The 17,955-nt window shown below is 37.7% G+C and overlaps 1 protein-coding gene across 2 annotated transcripts in view; it reads left to right on the forward strand.

Moving 5' to 3' along the window:
- Positions 1-68: 68 nt before the first annotated feature.
- Positions 69-17,955, forward strand: part of rarab (retinoic acid receptor, alpha b) — a 115,256-nt gene continuing 97,369 nt past the window's right edge. The window contains exon 1 of one of the 2 annotated variants that reach the window (XM_042720223.1): positions 69-254. The gene's annotated coding sequence lies outside the window, so the exon portion shown is untranslated. Of the gene's footprint in view, positions 255-9,687; positions 10,022-17,955 lie in introns of those variants that run through there. The other variant, XM_042720221.1, reaches the window with a different exon arrangement.

Genomic DNA, 17,955 nt, shown 5'->3' on the forward strand with positions numbered 1-17,955 from the left:
AGGAAGCCCTTGGCGAAGAGCATTGCGTGAGAGACAGTGAGAAGTGGGCTGAGGTTTTGAGCATATGTGTGTGTACGTGTGCGCTTGTGCTCTTTAGTTTAGTTTTTGCGGTGACATGTACGGGTGAATGTTACCCAGTGACCTGCCTTTTCATATCGAGTCGTTATGCCTTTGTATGTTGGTGAAATCTGCATATGAAGTATTGTGGATATATGAATCTTTAAGAAGACTTAAAGGTGTCACTCTCTTTTCAGGTAAGAAGAAATCAGATCAAATCTACAATAAATATTACAGTAGTCTCTGTGGCGCTTGCAGGCAGTGTACTATTTAAAGGAAAAATCTAGAGTGTTACAGCTTCCTCTCGCATAGATACATTTTCAGGACCTCTGGAGGAGAGGATGTATGTTTTGTGAGGGGCTCCTGCTCGCGAGGGCCGAATGCCCAATGCCTGCTCACTGTAATGTGAAGCGACAGCTAGCCTTCATGCACCAGTGGGCTCCGTGTCCTAAAATGGACACAGGAGGACTCTTTCAGGGGAAAAAAGAAAAAGAAATGGGGAAGAGGCAGGAGTATGTGGGAACATCTTTATGTAGAAAGTGAAAGATATAAAAAAAATCTGAGGAATGTTTGGTCATTTTTTATTTATTTATTTATTTTTATTTTTTGTAATTTGGACCAATGTAGAAAGTTACAGAATAGTTAAAAATTGTTAAAAGTTAAAAATTGCAATTTTGACCAAACTTATATCATATGTAATATATCTTTTATCTTAATCTAGAATGGCTTAATATCTGAAAAATGTGACTGTTTTGCAGTACATTGCTGTTTAATATTTGAATATACATACAGAGAAAGCACAAATGAAGTTGAGTGGACTGAGTAGCAAATGAGAGAAATCAAGAAAGACAAGGTGGAGAGCAGCATGTATAGAATTCGCCCCACCTCTCATAGTATCATGTGGCTTATATAGTGAAGTTGGTGTTTATTTGTGGTGCTTGTTACAGAGCTAATATGATCTTACTATGGTAATATCATGGTTCTGGTTGATAACTATATTTGCATGGTAGTTCATGATACCTCAAATGATGCCATGCTATCATAGTACATCACAGAACATTGCATTAGCATGGTAGATGTCATAAAAACATTGTGTCATGCTATGGTATTGTAATGTTAAAAAGGCATACCAGTAGAGCATGGTCCAATGCAAACAACATGGTAATACTCTGGTACTTTTTGTAAGAGTATTATATTATCACATGTCATGTATGTGTACATTTGCCATCAGCTGAACCCATGTACACCAAAACAATAAAAATGGGCAGCACAGTGCTCTCTCTCTCTCTCTCTGCACTGTAATTGAGGCAGAAAAAGGTCCTTGTTTTTCCTGGTCCTTCTCTAAGGCTCAATGATGTGATCAATAACCAATTAAAAAACAGATCAGCACATTATCCAAGTCACAAACAAGACAAGCGGTAAAAACGAGAACGTCTGCCCGACATGTGCTCTAAATGCATGTAGACATGTCTGTAAAGCATATCACTTGTTAATGTGTAAAGAAAACCTGTGATGGGAACTGGCAGAAGTGAACAGGGGGTAAATAAAACGGTCGCCATGTTGAGTCCACTTCCTAAACTTGCTGTCTTTTAACAGGCATCCATTTACACCTAATTAGTGTCCAGGATTTTAATTGCAGTTTACAGAGTTGTTCAGTTTTATTGAGCTTGTGAATATGTGTTTGTGTACAGGCAGAGAGGGCTTGTTACGCACCAACTGGAGCAGGCAGCTTCTTTATTTTGGCCTGTTGTGTCTGGTTATATACTAGAGGTACTATCATGTATCTGTGATCTTGTTACCAATGAACTAAAAAATGAACTAGAGGAGGTTTGATTTTTTTGAGTGATGACAAAAGGTTATGAATATGCATAAGGTAAATAACAACAACACATTGATCCAGTATGTATTGGGCAACTTTGTTGTTGTGAATTTGGGTCGGCGGATGTTCAGAGAGCACATGAAGAAGACAAGGTAGGAAGTGGTAAGTGAGGTGAATAATTCATTTGTCTGTCTTCCATGTGTACCCTGTCTGCCCTTTCATCACCCTCATTATCCCTGTCATCACTGGGCTCAGTCCTCTCCACCGGCTCATGGTGCCATTCACTCACTGCCTCTGAGAAGCACTGTGCCTAATGCGGATATATTTCAACAGATTAGTTTCCTTGAGAAGAGAGGATGGATTGAGAGTTTCTTGTCTGTCAAACTGTACCTACAGTAGCCTGGAAACATTTAGAAACTATCATAAAGAATTTGTAGAATATAAATACATTTATATTAATATAAAGATTTATTTATTTAAGCCTATTTATTTATTTACACTACCATTCAACAGTCATGGGATTAAAGGGGTCATATGACATTGCTAAAAAAAGAACATTATTTTGTGTATTTGATGTAATGAAATGTGGTTTAAAGTAAAAAAAAAAAAAAACCTTATTTTCCACATACTGTACATTATTGTTTCTCCTCTATACCCCGCCTTTCTGAAACGCGTAAATTTTTACAAAGCTCATAGGTCTGAAAAGCGAGGTGTGCTCTGATTGGCCAGCTATCTGGTTCGCCGAAATCCTCAAAATTCCTAAAGAAATTTAACAAAACTTAACACACCTTAACACACTGTAACCCAGCGTAACCAAACAAAACCAATAAAACCCATTACAAACGAGACATTTGAAGATTTGTTGTATCCAGTGGGGACAAAATTACTGATTATAATTACTTATACTGTCTTTTTATGCATTCCATTGCGCTGCATAAACATAAAACCGTGTCTGCATGTGTGATTGAATAAACGACAAAAAACAAGCGCTACTCTACACTGCTCAAAACTCATGTTTGAATCATCAGTGGCAAATTATTTAAATATGAAAACGTACTTACAGACTGTGAGTCTGCATTACTTGTCAAAACCCAGGCATTGTAAGCAACTCTCCCTGGATACAGTCCTCATCCTCTGTAAAATGCGCTACACACATCTGAATATTTGGGTTGAACTGTTCTGGAACAGTGTTGTAAATACAACTTAACCACTGATTTCTAGTTGTGTCCCCTTTTAAAAGGCCAAATAAAGTAGTTTCACTTACCAACGAAACACACAGTGTCTCCACAACATGGCGGCAATGGCAACAATACTACAGCGAGAATAAAAGTTACACCTTCTTTCTTTGCATGGACATTTGGGCAGTGTTATGCAACTCTTCCCACGCAGTGACGTAGACATGAAGAATATATCTTTGGGTTTGAGAAGGAGGGCATGGACGAGTCTTAACTTTTATAAAGAATATCTATTTGGGTTTGAGACTTTAGGGATCTTATCTATTCACGAACAGCTTGTAACACTCCAAAGAGAAAGGAAAACTTGAAATCGCATCATATGACCCCTTTAAATCTTTTATTGAGCAAGTATGCACTATTAAAAGTGTCAGTACAGCAGGTTCGTGAATGCTGTTTTTTCTGAACTCGGGTGCACACCACCCACAAACCATACCAGAGCCCGCCTATAAAAGGGGTGGTGTGTGGGGTAACTCTGGTATGGTTTGCTTGTGATGTGATCGCCATCGTACTAACTCATGGAAGTGAACCGCTACTAATGACATATGAATTGAATTTTGTGTTTACTCACTCACTTTCCTGAAAATGCGACTGATGCGCTGCAGCAGAGAGAATTTATTTCAAATTTCTGTTTGCAATTGACTCCCGCAATCGAACCAAGTGTGAAAGCACCCTAAGAATCCTGGGGAAAAAAACTGTATCACATTTTCCACAAAAATATTAAGCAGCACAAGTGTTTTCAACATAATAATAAAAAGAAGTGTTTCTTGAACAGCATATTAGCATATTAGAATGATTTCTGAAGGATCACGTGACACTGAAGGCTGGAGTAAAATGCACATTCCATAAAATTACATTTAGCCTATGTATTTTTATGTATTTATGTCTTTTTGATCAAACAAATGCACAACTGTTATTTTACCTTAGGTGAAGGCAATCAACAGGTATGCTAGATATCTCAAAAACAAAACAAGTCTCCATCTAGCCACACTTCCATCCTGAGGTTCATAATCTTTACTCAAATTCAGCCTCGGCCAACCATTATCCCAACACTTTCACATCTTCTGCATTGCAAAGCCATACATACTGTCAAGCCTTCCATATGTCCTACCCTAACTTATGTGGAAATATGTCAACACGAGGAATAATGTGTTCGTTTAGCCTTTAGAAATGTGAGACTTCTAGGCTTCTTCCTTATCTGGGGATACGAAGAACAACATCCACTATGAAAATCCCTATACAAATAAAACTCAACCAGTGATTGTACAAGAAACCAAAGAAATCCACTCATAACATAAAAACCAACTACCCCACCTATTTCTGCTCTCCTCAAAATACGTCTCAGTAATTCTACTTGCCTCATCTTATGGCAGTACCTCCGACCTACATTCTGCCTTTTTCCCCTCTATTTTTCCCCCACTCTCTCAGTTCTGTCTATTGTTATCAGTCCGCCTAATGGGCTTCATTCCATGGCTTTGTCCTGGCAAGCGAATGAGCGCAGAAAGGGAGGGAGGCGGAGGGTTGGCGAGAGAAAGGGCAATCAAGTTTGTTTCTTTAAAGGATATCAGTCATTTCGATATGATCGCCCTCCCAAGCAGCAGATTCACAAACACAAGACTTCCTCTCTCTGAACCGAAGGCACCAACAATCATACTTGAGCTCTCACACATGAAGGGTGTTGATACTCCAATAAAACAACTCTAGACATGTTTGAGAGCTAATAAATGGCTCAAATAGTCTAATAAAGGAGGAATAATTATTGTCATAAAATCAGTAATAACAACTGTTAAGTATTACGGTGACTAGTCTGTATGCCAGGCTTAACTTGCTATTGATTGATAAATGAAAAATTCTGCATAATTTTTTATGTTTTATAGTACTTCTTTCTATAAGAACTATGGAATATAATGAGTGTTTTGATAACATATATTTAAGGTTATCAAAGAGAGCTGACAAAGATTTGAAACAGCCCATTACTATCTCTGACGGTTGGCAAGGAAAATAAAGAAGACATAAAAGTGCGCTAACACATGCACTTAAAATAAAAGTAAACCTGACTGCTCTGCTTATAGATGCTAAAGGGTTAAGTACGTTCACTGCCCGCATCTGGGAGTCATTTAAAACATTCCACAAGGCTTACCACATGCTTTCAGACAGGCTAAACCCCATGAAGCAGATTTTGCTATCCAGGGCTTGAAGTTTTCAAAGAGTGCATTTCAGAAAATGAAACTTATTAAAGCTTTTTAAAGGCTCTAGATGAGATGGTGCGAGGATGGCAGAGAAGACTGTACTCGTTTGGAGATCTGTGACTATCTGTGCCTGCCTTTGTGTTCCAGTGTGTGTGTGGATCAGTAGTAAGGCTGTCCTCTTTGAAGTGGTGGGATGCTAAACGGCGCTAGCTCTTTCCCACCCTCTGATAGGATCTTCACAGGCTTGTGTTCCCAGCTCATTTCCTCTGGTCAAGTCTTGTGACCCGTCAAAACACAGAGGGGTTTTAGGTGTTCGCTCTAGATAGGATACAAAGGCCATACAAAGTAAACCTTGTGCACTTACTCAGTGACAAAAATGACAAGCTCACTTAACCCAAGTAGGCCCAATAAATTTCATTTCAGGGCTGATCACTTCATTTCACGATTCTTATGTGCAAAACAGATTCAGGATGGAAATATGAGCCAAAATCAGACCAGTGCTTTCATTGATCATTTCAGTGTAACACTCTTATCAATTGTATGCAAGGCTGTTTATTAAAGGTAAATCTTTCAAGAATTTATTACTTTAGATATGCGGTCTTCAACATGAGATCTATACTTCAATCAAAACTTAATTAAAGTTAATGTTAAAGAGGTAAAGTACAGCTAAATATTTCAGTGTCCCCTTTACATCTAATTTTCTCTTATGCTCTCTAAGGCTTCATTTATTTGACAGTACAAACTATGAAACTGTGAAATTTATTTTCTATTTCACTCTATCCTGTGATGCAAAGCTAAATTTGATAAAGTGTGAATTACTTCAGTTGTCAGTGTCACACGATCCTTCAGAAATCCTTCTAATATGCTTATTTGCTGCTCAAGAAACATTTCTCATTATTATAAATTTTTATAATCTATAATTTTTTTAATAATCAAAGTCCCTTTCAAGGAAAGTCTGTTCACTCTGCGGCAATATATGCAATGCCTCTGGGCAGCTATTTCGGGTATCCAAGACCATGTCCTATCTTAATGAAAGGGGGGAATGCCGAAATCTCAAAAACTGCTTACTGAACTCACAATTAAATTACATATTTCAAATCAGCAACAAAATCAGAAATGAACTGCCCCATAAATGTTGATTTCACCAGTCAGTAATTGGCTGTTTTATTCAGGAGGTGGGATTATTCCACCATATTGCACGCTGCAGTTTCTCCCATTAATAAGTAATAGGAGTGAACAGTCTTTGTATATCCATAGTCTTTGTTAATAATGCTGCTTAATATTTTTGAGGAGTCTTTGCAATTTTTGATAAATTTAAGGTATCTTGTCTTTGTAGGCATCTTTAGGTACATATGTACAGTAATTACATTAAAATGATAATATACACATGTTTGTATAGACTAAGTTTAAAATGCCAAGCTCACTTTCATGTGCTGAATAATGGTGAAGCCATTTAAAGTGACCATTTAAAACGGGAATCTTAAGACATTTCTTGATAAAGACCTGAAGTCAAAAATCTAGACATAGGTCGAAGGCCCCTGTTTGAAATGGTCACTTGACGTCATACGCTTCACCACTTAGTCCCATTATACTTCTGAAGAATTCATGAAGTAACACAACAATAAAAGCTGCAAAACATCTAGCCAAGGCTGTAACCATAATGTTTTGCATAATTAGAACTAAAGACTTTGCCAAAACTGGGTGAAATACATTTTTTTTATAGTCCTGTCTGATTATGAGCACTCTAAAGCCTCTATATAACCTTAGACATGTGATGTGTTTCTAAATATAGAATTTTAAGAAAAAATATATTTTTCCCCAAATGTCTTACTTATATCTATATTGTTGAAGAAAAGGATTATGAGTCATTAGAACAGCCATTGAAGCCCTTAGGCCAAGCAAACCACATGTGACATGACTCCATCTGAAGGATAGTTTATTTTTCCTCTTCTGTTAATGGGACGTTCCCTCATTTGCAAGGTGATGGGCCATATAGGCAAAAGGTCTTGGCATCCTTTCAGCAGTTGTACTATTTGCAAACACACTCTGCAAGAATATCAAGAGGGGTTACTCAAAGCGGGCAGTAATATTGTGCACAATGATGAGTGGCAAACAAGTAGAGGCAAAGGCTGCTCTAGAAATAGCTCATGTAAACAAGATGAGAGAAGACACACTGATGACACTGCCCTGCTGTGAAAAAATAATAATAATAATTAAACCAGCCTTTGCTGGTCTTACCTGGTTTCCCTAGCTACTTACGTAGTCCAATAATCTTTCTTGATTTTTCTTCGTTTGTGGCCTATTTCATTTTGTTTCACTGTGGATGGCTTCTCTTCTGTTTGAAATTCTTTGTTGCAAAAGAAGTCCTTTTGCAACATTGATAAAGTGTCCTTGTCGTCACAGTAAAGTGATGAAAGGTCATAAACCGAGTGTGGATGTTCAGAGCTTGTGTAAATTCAAGGCATCATCACAAGATCAATTGTGCTTGCAGTAGTTTTTCACACAGTGCACATCACAATGTTGACACATCTGTTCTGAGACCACAAAGGACAGCAATGCAAATGTTGCTTGAAGCCTTTTGGAGCGCTCTACTACCATATTATACACAGTAAAAATGAAAAGATACTTAAGGCACCATTTAGGGGTTTTCAGATTTACACACTGGTGCACTCAAGCAACTTTAATATATTTCTTCTATTTGCTTTCAAAGCCTTTCCCATATGATTTAGTGTTACTGGAGGAACTGTTGATCGTGTTTATAGAATTCTTGCAGGATTTTATGGATTTCTTTTTTCCTCCTCATACCCCTATTCCATCAAAATGGTGCTGTTTAAACTATATCATATTTCTAAATATACACTTTTATTTTAGACAGATAGGAGTTATGAAGACCTACAAAATTTACATTAGTTCCTTTTCCAAGGACCAAATGTTATTTAATATATAATATAATATAATATAATATAATATAATATAATATAATATAATATAATATAAAGAGGAATTATTATAGTAATCAATTCAAATAGCAATTAGAGCACAGTGCAAAATATTTTATACATGTGGGTCAACTGAATGTCTCGAATCAATGCCATTGACGTTTCTAGTGTAGACAGTTTCACTGGCTACATTTACATCTATACAAAAGCAGTCTGATTATTGCCAAAAATAACAATAAGGAATTACTCAGATTAAGAGTGGTTCTCAACCTTTTTTTTACCTGAAACCGGCATATACAATATTTAAGAACAAAGATTTAAAAAAATATTTTTTACTCACAATTTCTAACCCACAAAATATTTGAGAGCTTAGCATATCTAGAATAAAAAATGTAAATTAATTATAAAAATGCCCATGCAATTGTATTAAATCAACATGAACTATTCAGGTCTAGAAACTTTAAGACTTTTTTAAAACAGAAAACAAGAAATACTGCACCTTGATTTTTACTTGTTTTGGTTCATTTTAAAATCATCTTGAGGCCCCCTAGTGGGCCCTGGTCCCCTGGTTGAGAACCTCTGATATAGACAAAACTCTTCAATCCAATAACATGCTAATTTTTACTTTAATAATCATATGTGTGATCATTTCTACTGCAGTTTTATCATTCACTCATATTCAAACCCACAGCAGAAATTGTTACATTTAAATGCAGCAGGTTTTTATTTGCCCACTTCCCATGCAAAATTTTTGGCAGTTCTGGAGTTGTCAGGAAAATGACACATACGTCTCTCTTTACTATGTTTCCGACCCACCTAGAATTTGAACTCTGTCAGTGAACCTCAAATGTGACCCTGGGCCACAAAAGCAGTAATAAGTTGCACGGGAATACTTGTATTTGTAGCAATAGCTAACAAATGATCAAAAATTTGTGATTTTTCTTCTATGCCAAAAATCATTAGGATATTAAAGATCATGTTCCATTAAGATATCGTGTAAATTTCCTACTGTAAATATATCAAAACTTAATTTTTGATTAGTAATATGCATTGGTAAGGACTTCATTTGGACAACTTTAAAGGCGATTTTCTCAATATTTAGATTTTTTTGCATCCTCAGATTCCAGACTTTCAAATAGTTGTATCTTGGCCAAATATTGTTCTATCCTAACATCAATGGAAAGCGTATTTATTCAATTTCAAAAAAGTTACCCTTATGACTGGTTTTGCGGTCCAGGGTAACAAGTGGTTCTTCAAGTAGGCCTATTTTTTCATTTTTACAGCATAATCCTGCAAGAGCTTCTAGTTGATGCCTATAAATGTTGTTCTAGCCAGCAGTGACCTGAAACATAGCCTTGCCCTTATGCAAAAGCACTAAACTTCCTCCATTACCCGCTGCGGTTACATAAAGGCAGGCACCAGCTGAGCTTATGTTCAGTGGTATCTTGCCCTGAAGTGACACCGCGCGCGCAAGGGGAGAATGGGAGGAGACGGCGGCGTATGCTGGCCGGTGTTCGGTTTCACCAGCTCACACGTGACCGCAATGGCTGCTGGTCTGCTCTGTGCAGTGCATCATTCCTCCGCAGCCCAGCGAATGTAGGCTACGTCAGTTCGCTCGCTTCGTTGAACTGTCGGTGCGGACATTTAGCACCCGCCGAGGCGAAACCCCTCTCCGCGTTTCGCAGAACAGCACACCGGCAGAGAACAACCCCATTCGGGAGAGAAATTAAAGCGTCTCGGGCTTCAACTTCCACCAACCAACACAGCGGTAGGAGGAGTCAACAGGTATTGGCGCTCTCTATTTACGTGACAATACAATTGCTAGGCTGACAGGTAGTCGCACTCATAGCGTCTTGACAGATGTGGAGCAGTGAAGAGGCGCGTCTTTCGGCGCTCAGATGCGGTGTGCTACTTAACTGTAAAGCTGTCCGTTGAGTTTGATCGAAACCGCATACGGGGGTAATAACGACCGGTCTGCGGCAGCTACGTAATAAAATGCGCTGTATTGTTCTCTCACCTGAATGAGCAATGTGTCATTGAGAGCTCTTGCAGCAGATCTTTCATGCAAAGCGTCGATGCGCTGCACAAGCTGAGCGACTTCAATTTCGTCGTGCGTCGACTTTATTCAAGCAATCTATTCTTTCAATCTTTTGAAAGTCTTATGCATGTTATGTGTTTGATAATATAGGCATATATAACATGTTGAGCACGATTTACATGTACAGTGCCAACAGTAGCCTACATTGTATCACAATGAATTGAACTGGGTCACAAACAAAAGCAACAAATGCCTCTATGAAAGTAATTTCCTCCGTGGATTAACTCGGCTGTTAATAGTTTAAGAGCATTAGGTTCGACCTGCAATATAAATATCTAAATACTGAGCACAATATCAGGGCTCACTTGCCCGAAGATACAATTTAAAGGGATAGCACACCCAAAATTCAAATTAGCACAGTAATGAAAATATACTCATTGACGTGTTGTTTGAAAGCTGTACAGTCATGGCCAAAAGTTTTGGCTGTGACATAAATTTTGTGTTTTGCAAAGTTTGCTGCTTCAGCTGTTGTGGTGTTCATTCACATTGTTTCTAGATTATTGTTTAGAGTGGTCAGGTGCATTTTGAATAACTGCTAAAAGCTTAATTGGCCAAAAAATGAACTTTTCACAAAAACGCACATTTCACAGTTTTTTGATCCTGACACAAAATGACCAGCTAACATTAACTGACTAATCATATCAGCAGCACATGTGAAAGTGTGAAGGAGTTCTAGTCAGGTTAATCACTATCACACTAATTAGATTGTAAGAGCAGACTGATTGCTATAAAAGGAGGGAAGAAGCACTTCCAATCATTGTGTACTACTTATCAACAATAACCACCAAAAAAAAAACACATGCAGCCGTCATCAATTTGCATCAAAATGGCCTCACATGCAAGGAAATTGCTACAAAGCATATTGCACCTGAAAGAACCATTTCCAGGATCATCAAGAACTTCAAGGAGAGAGGTTTGACTGCAGTGAAGAAGTCTTCAGGACGTCCCAGAGTGTCCAGCAAGTGCCAGGACGGTCTCCTCCTGAGGAGTCAGCTACAGGATCGTGTCTCCAGCAGTGCAGAGCTTGCTCAGGAATGGCAGCAGGTTGGTGTGAGAGCATCTGCACACACAATGAGGCCAAGACTTTTGGACAATGGCCACCACCAACTAAGACAATGGACAAGAAAAACGTCAAGGACAGACTGAAATTCTGCAGGAAGTACAAGGATTGGACAGCAGAAGACTGGGGCAAAGTTATTTCCTCTGATGAAGCTCTCTTCCGACTGTTTGGGACATCTGGAAAATCGATTGTTTGGAGAAGAAAAGGTGAACGCTACCATGAGTCCTGTGACGTGCCAACAGTGAAGCTTCCCGAGACCATCCATGTGTGGGGTTGCTATTCAACCAAGGGAGTGGGCTCTCTCATAATTCTGCCCAAAAACACTGACAAGAATAAAGAATGGTATCAAAACGTCCTGCAAGAACAACTTCTTCCAACGATCCATGAGCAATTTGGTGTGATCTGTGCATTTTTCAGCATGATGAAGCACCATGTCACAAAGCAAGAGTGATAAAGAAGTGGCTCGAAGATCATTACATTGAAAATTTGGATCCGTGGCCAGGCAGCTCCCGGATCTCAATCCCATAGAGAACCTGTGGTCAGTTCTCAAAAGGTGAGTGGACAAGCAGAAGCCCACAAACTGTGATCAACTCTGAGAACTAACAAGGCAAGAATGTATCTCCATCAGTCAGGATTTGGCCCAGAAGCTAATATCCAGCATGCCAGAGCGAATTGCAGAGGTTATGAAGAACAAGGGTCAACACTGTAAATATTGACTCATATATAATTATTATTATTTTTTTGGACAATAAAAGCCTTTAAAACTTATGATATGCTTATCATTGTTTTTCAGTATACCATAGAAATGTGGAAAAATAATCTACAAAAACTGAAGCAGCAAACTTTGGAAAACACAAAATTTATGTCACTGCCAAAACTTTTGGCCATGACTGTATTACTTACTTTCCTCTGTGAAACACAGAGAGAGACATAAGGCAGAATATAAGGGACTTTCATTACAGTGAAAGTGAATGGGGACTGAGATTGTCATGCTGTCTAATATCTCTTATGTTCTTCGGAAGGAAAAAAGTAATTTAGAACAACGTGAGAAGTGAGTAAAGGATGACGGAAATTTAATTTTGAAGTGTACTGTCTGTTTAACTGCAATAGTAAGAGGATGAAATGAGTCACACTTGCGATGCATTGAAACTATTCAGCATATGGTGTAAGAAGCGAGGTGTTTTGGGTTAGTTCTGTTTTTGCAGTTAAATGGGAAGTTCCTCAACCATCTGTCTGCAATAGAAAGAGGAATGGGTATGATATTCGCTTCCTCTAAGCGCTGCCACTTTCATGCCTGTCGTCTGCAGAGGCATATGCCACAAAGCTTGACATTTTGATTTTTCCGCTCATGAAAGCATGTGCATGCTCACTGTATCACCTCCTGCGGTGTTTGTCTCAAACCTTCCATCAGGGCTCTCTAATGTTCTCTGTCATTCCAAAATAGCAGGGAGGGGAACACAAAGCTGACTGAATCAGGGTGCTGTCTAATGTCCAAGTCCTTGCTATTTTTTTTCAGAAATCTGATTTTTAACAGACTTCATTTTCACACCGCTGGATATGACTGGGTGACATGCCTCTCTCTATTTTTCTACCCCACCTCTCTCTCCAGTGAATGGATTTTAGCATACTCTCTCATTAATCATTTCAAATTGTCCACAGTACTGTAAATTGACGGAACTGATGATTAAATATTTTGGATCCCTGTCTTTAAAGGCTTAGGTCACCCAAAAATTCTGTCATCATCTGCTCACCCCCTTGTTGGTCCAAACACGTAACACTTTTGTTCATTTTTGGAACACAAACAAAGATCGTTCATCCATCTGAAGTCTATGTAGTCATCATTTTGAAGCTACGAATAGACATTGCAAAAGAAATCCATATGAATCCTAGTTTAATCCTAGTTTTCTGAAGAGATATAATTGCTTTATATGACAAACAGATTTTCTTTTAGAATTTTCCACAAAGTCAATAAACTTATAATAATAGAGATTGAATTTACCATGTTTGATGTGCTCTATCTACAGTATGTACGTTTATCTTTTATCTTTAATTTTTTTTGTAGACTGACAAGTCTTTTCATGAAAAGAAAGATTCTGAGTTGCCGGTCAAACTTCATTATAACGATCCATGTCGGCAAATAAACAATGAGAGATGCTGTTGGGTGTCAGATTTGCATAGACAAACACATTTTGATCTTTACAATGAAAGAGTGAGCTTTTTTTCTACAGAAGCTCTTAATATAGTAAACCAGTGCAAATCCATAAAAATGATTTATACAAAGTTTTCTTGAGGCTCAAACCTTTCTTGAAATGTGATATTTCATAGTTAATATTACTCGTTACTAAAATGTTCTCAAGTGCTTTTTCCCCACATACTCATAATGAGTGTGAGTCACTGATACTGATCTTTTGACATTGTTTTTTTTTTTTTTTTTTAAATCAGAAAGCATGCAGCTGCGAATAAATGACTTTGACCTTCGTAATCATAAAGAAAATAAGGATTTCATATGACAGAAGAAACCGAAATCTTGCTGTGAACACCAGATATACAGCACTGAGTAAGATGGTTGAAAACTGGAACGATAAGCTGACAGTAGTTTACTGGAATCTTTTTATTCTTAATTTTCTTTCTGTAGTTTTTCATACAAAATTTCTAGAAGTAGACCAGATGATGTTTACCTCTGCCCGCTGTTCAACTATAAACAACATACAGTACCACAGTACTTTGACATATTTCTCACTTTATCTTCTTTCTGGTCACAAATTTTCATTCAGGTCGCTCACCCTGCTTCATTAGACCTGCTTCTCTTGTTCCCAGTTCATTATGATGTGATGGAGAAGGTGAGAATGGGATTGCAGGGATTGTCATGTAAGGACGATAAAAATTGCTGACCTTTCTTGAAATGTGATATTTTCACCTTTCTTTTTATAGTCTACCTGACTTTCGCTGTCTGTTTGGTAAACAGACAGTCTGTCCTCTAGCACCCTGCCAGTGGCGTTGTCTCTATTTTTACACGCATGTGTATTCTTTACATGTGTTCTTTTGTTGGTGTGGACTGTGACTAGATTCAGCATTTCTGCCTCAGCCCAAGTTTCTAGGTTGCGGCTCCTATTTTTCAGTTCTCCTTTAAGTTACTTTTCCATCTACCCATCTCATTTACATTTAGTCATAGACAAGTTTATTTAAAGTGACTTACAATTAAGAAACCACAAGCTTTTTTTATCATACAAGCACCAATAGTTTTCATAGTACTGATATGATACCCTAAGCAAATAACTTACTGTAGCTGACTTAGAGTTTTCCTATTGCCTTAGTATAAGTCTTTAGTCATAACATGTTTCGTAGGTAGGAGTGAATCGTGATATACAACTAGTTTTAGTTTTTGTTTGTTTGCTATTAATTATTTTATCTGCAAAGTTTAAATTAGCTAGTTAGCTTTAGCTGTTAGACAGTTAGCATGGTAAAATCCTTTAAACCCAGCTCATAAACATGCAGGTGAGCTGTTTATCTGAGCTTTTTTGTGCCATAAACGTGTTTTCAAATTAAAAATAGTTAAAAAAAAAAAAACTATGGAAATGTCTCCAAGAGAAGCAGGTGATCCTAGTCAGCTGAGCCTAAAATTTATATTCCCAGCCCGATTAATATTCAAGGCCACTTTAACACAGATTAATCAATCAATCTTTTGGTCAACCCACCAGAGAGTACATGATTTTTATTTTTTATATATATGTATATATTTTTTCAGTTTGTCCCACATGTCCTTCTTACTTGTATTCTGGTAAATGTATAAAAGATGTTATGTCTGCCCATCCATTTGTATATTTGAAAGAAAAGGCCACCCATGCTTCGCTCACATGTCGACAATGTAACTAAAACATCTCCAGACAAAGACAAGACATTAATGACTAAACCTTCAGAAAGAGAAGCAGGAAGTAGGTGTGTTTATTTCCTGTCAGTCACGATTTCCTTTGTAAAACACGCTTTTCAGCTAGGCAACATAGCTTTGTTTTGAACACATTGCCTTATGAGTGGCATCACATGCAGCCTTGGGCAATGCAATCCGAGGACACGCTAGCTTCTAATGACCGGAAAGATTTCACGAGAAACAAGCACTCATAGTCCGGGACACACTAGCTTTGTGTTTTTACTTGATATATACCAAAACTTGGCATATATGACATATAAATGGAATAGGATCGGACGTTTTCCTTTTAGGCATGTCTCTGATGTAGGAATAGTGAGTATGTCGTAGCGGACGGGGAAGCGAGTGACTCTTGCTCATGGGCTGTGCAGTGGGAGACAGATGGGTGGAGGTAAATTAAACAAGCTGCTCTGGCCTTCTCTCCTCACTTTGACAGTGTGCCAGCCGCGGCGCCGGGCCTCTGTCATTATTTAACGGCCGGCGTTAATGGGCTCTGTCTGCCTGGTTGCCCCCCTGGCTGCCGGGAGAAAGAGAATGAAATTTGAAGGAAAGAGGAGGGCAGGGTTTCGTGCTTGACCATGCAGTGTGTGAGCATGAGACAGTGTTTTCTTGTTTCCTCTCAGAACGCAATGGTTTCTACACTAGTAGCATGTGGTAATTTAGGTTCCTCTCAAGTCTTGCATGGACCACTGTCACATGAAATCACCACGGCTTAGCTGCACGCATTGTATCGTATTTATCTCAGTCACCCTTAAGCAGTTTTGGTGCAGGGAATGGAAAAACATGTGGATTAGCTCTGTAAACCTCAATAGCACGAAGGGGGGAAGTCATATCCACATCCACTGCATAGTTAAATGCTGCTTCGTTAGGGCAATTTTCAGTTAAATGAAGCACTGAGCACTGTTTGTGAGGTTTTCAGGGTGACGGACATTACTTGTATGTTCATATTTGTCACTTCAATTTAAATCGCATTGTTATGTTCATACATGGCAGTAGGGCTGGGCAATATAGCCAAAAAAATCACCATACACTTTTTCATATCAGTGGTGAAATGTAATTATTTTAAATGTTTGAGTTCCATTAAGATTATATATATTTAGTTTATAGGTATTTGTATGAAAAACTGTAGTCTAAATACATTTAGTAGGCCTATAAATGCACAAACACTGTAGCTTAATCATAAAAAAATACAGTAATTATATTCCCTTACTCCTGTATTGCATTAAATTCATGTCTACATGAATAATATCATAACATTTCTTATGATTGTCCCATATTTCTGCCACAATACCAGGGTGCAGTTAGTGTTACTACAGTAAATCCATGGTAAATTATGCTAATTGGTAAATTGGATAAATGGTCTATGTGCCGTGGTTTAAATGAGTTGCGCTGTTTCTTTCCCCTTTTGGCATTAAATTATTTTTTGCAACAAATTTTGAGCGTGTTGCAACTTTGCTAAAGATCTCACCTTGTGGTGTTTTGTAAAATGCACAGGTAAATGGCCATTTTAGGATTACCACTCATGCTCGGACATTGTTGCATGCAACTATCATTAGTGTTTTTGTTTTTTTTCTCCATGTGCACATCCTCTTAAAACGTTAGCATTATTTCCTAGGGCACAAGAAGATCTTTAGAGAAAGGTGAAAGGTGCTTTTTTTTTAGTTTGAAACCAGCATGATCCAGACATGACTTGCATGTTTTTGCATACTTTGTAGATAGAGAGAATAATGACGTCCTAATCCAAACTGCATTTCCTTTCATTCGCTGCGGCCCTCTAGTAATGGAGGGAGAGTTGGAGTAATGGATAAAATGAGATGATATGATGAACTTGACAGGTTCAATAAATGGAAACAATTAATGTAAAGTGAACACACTTATGAATTGTTTATGTGATTTTCTAAGTGCTCTGTCTGTCTGTGTGCATGACCAAATGAGGGTGAATTAAAAATTTCACGCTGGAGGTGAGCCATCAGTATACAATTACTCAAAGACCCACCATACTTAAAATTTACTAAATGATTTCACAGCTAATATGTATTCCAGACCTCGGGGGCCGCAAGCTCCTTTCCCAGGCTTAAAATTCTCCAGTTGAAGGAAAAATGAGAGAAAAGCAGTTAACCTTTAAAATGCACTTCATATTTAGATGTTTCATGTGTCCTGGATGTTTTTTTTTTTTTTTTATTGGCTTATGTTTCTCTGCAGGGAGACGTGACAAATAAGTGTCCAGGATAAGGACAGGGAAAAATGTCTGTTTAAAAAAGTGGTTTGACTTTTTGTATTCATGTTGCTTTCATGGTTTTGAAGAAAAGAAAAAAAAGAAAAAAAAACTTTTATACTGTTTTTAAGAGAAAATGTTTAAATGGTTGCCTTTATAATATCCTGTGGTGTAACCAACTAAAATACAAAATCAATACAATTGAGTTTACACAACATAAAAATTACAAAAAAAATTAATTTATTTATAAAAAAATTAGTATTAATTCATAAAATCAAGTTTATGGGGGTTACACAACATGAAATTTACAGTTTAAATGTATGTATGTATAACATTTATAATGTATTTTGTAATAAATGATTAGACCCAGACATAAAAAAAGAGTGTCATAAAACGAACTCATAAAATAGTCCTTTGATTTGCT

Source organism: Cyprinus carpio, chromosome B3 (genome assembly GCF_018340385.1).
Source record: "Cyprinus carpio isolate SPL01 chromosome B3, ASM1834038v1, whole genome shotgun sequence".
NCBI classification, from domain to species: domain Eukaryota; kingdom Metazoa; phylum Chordata; class Actinopteri; order Cypriniformes; family Cyprinidae; genus Cyprinus; species Cyprinus carpio.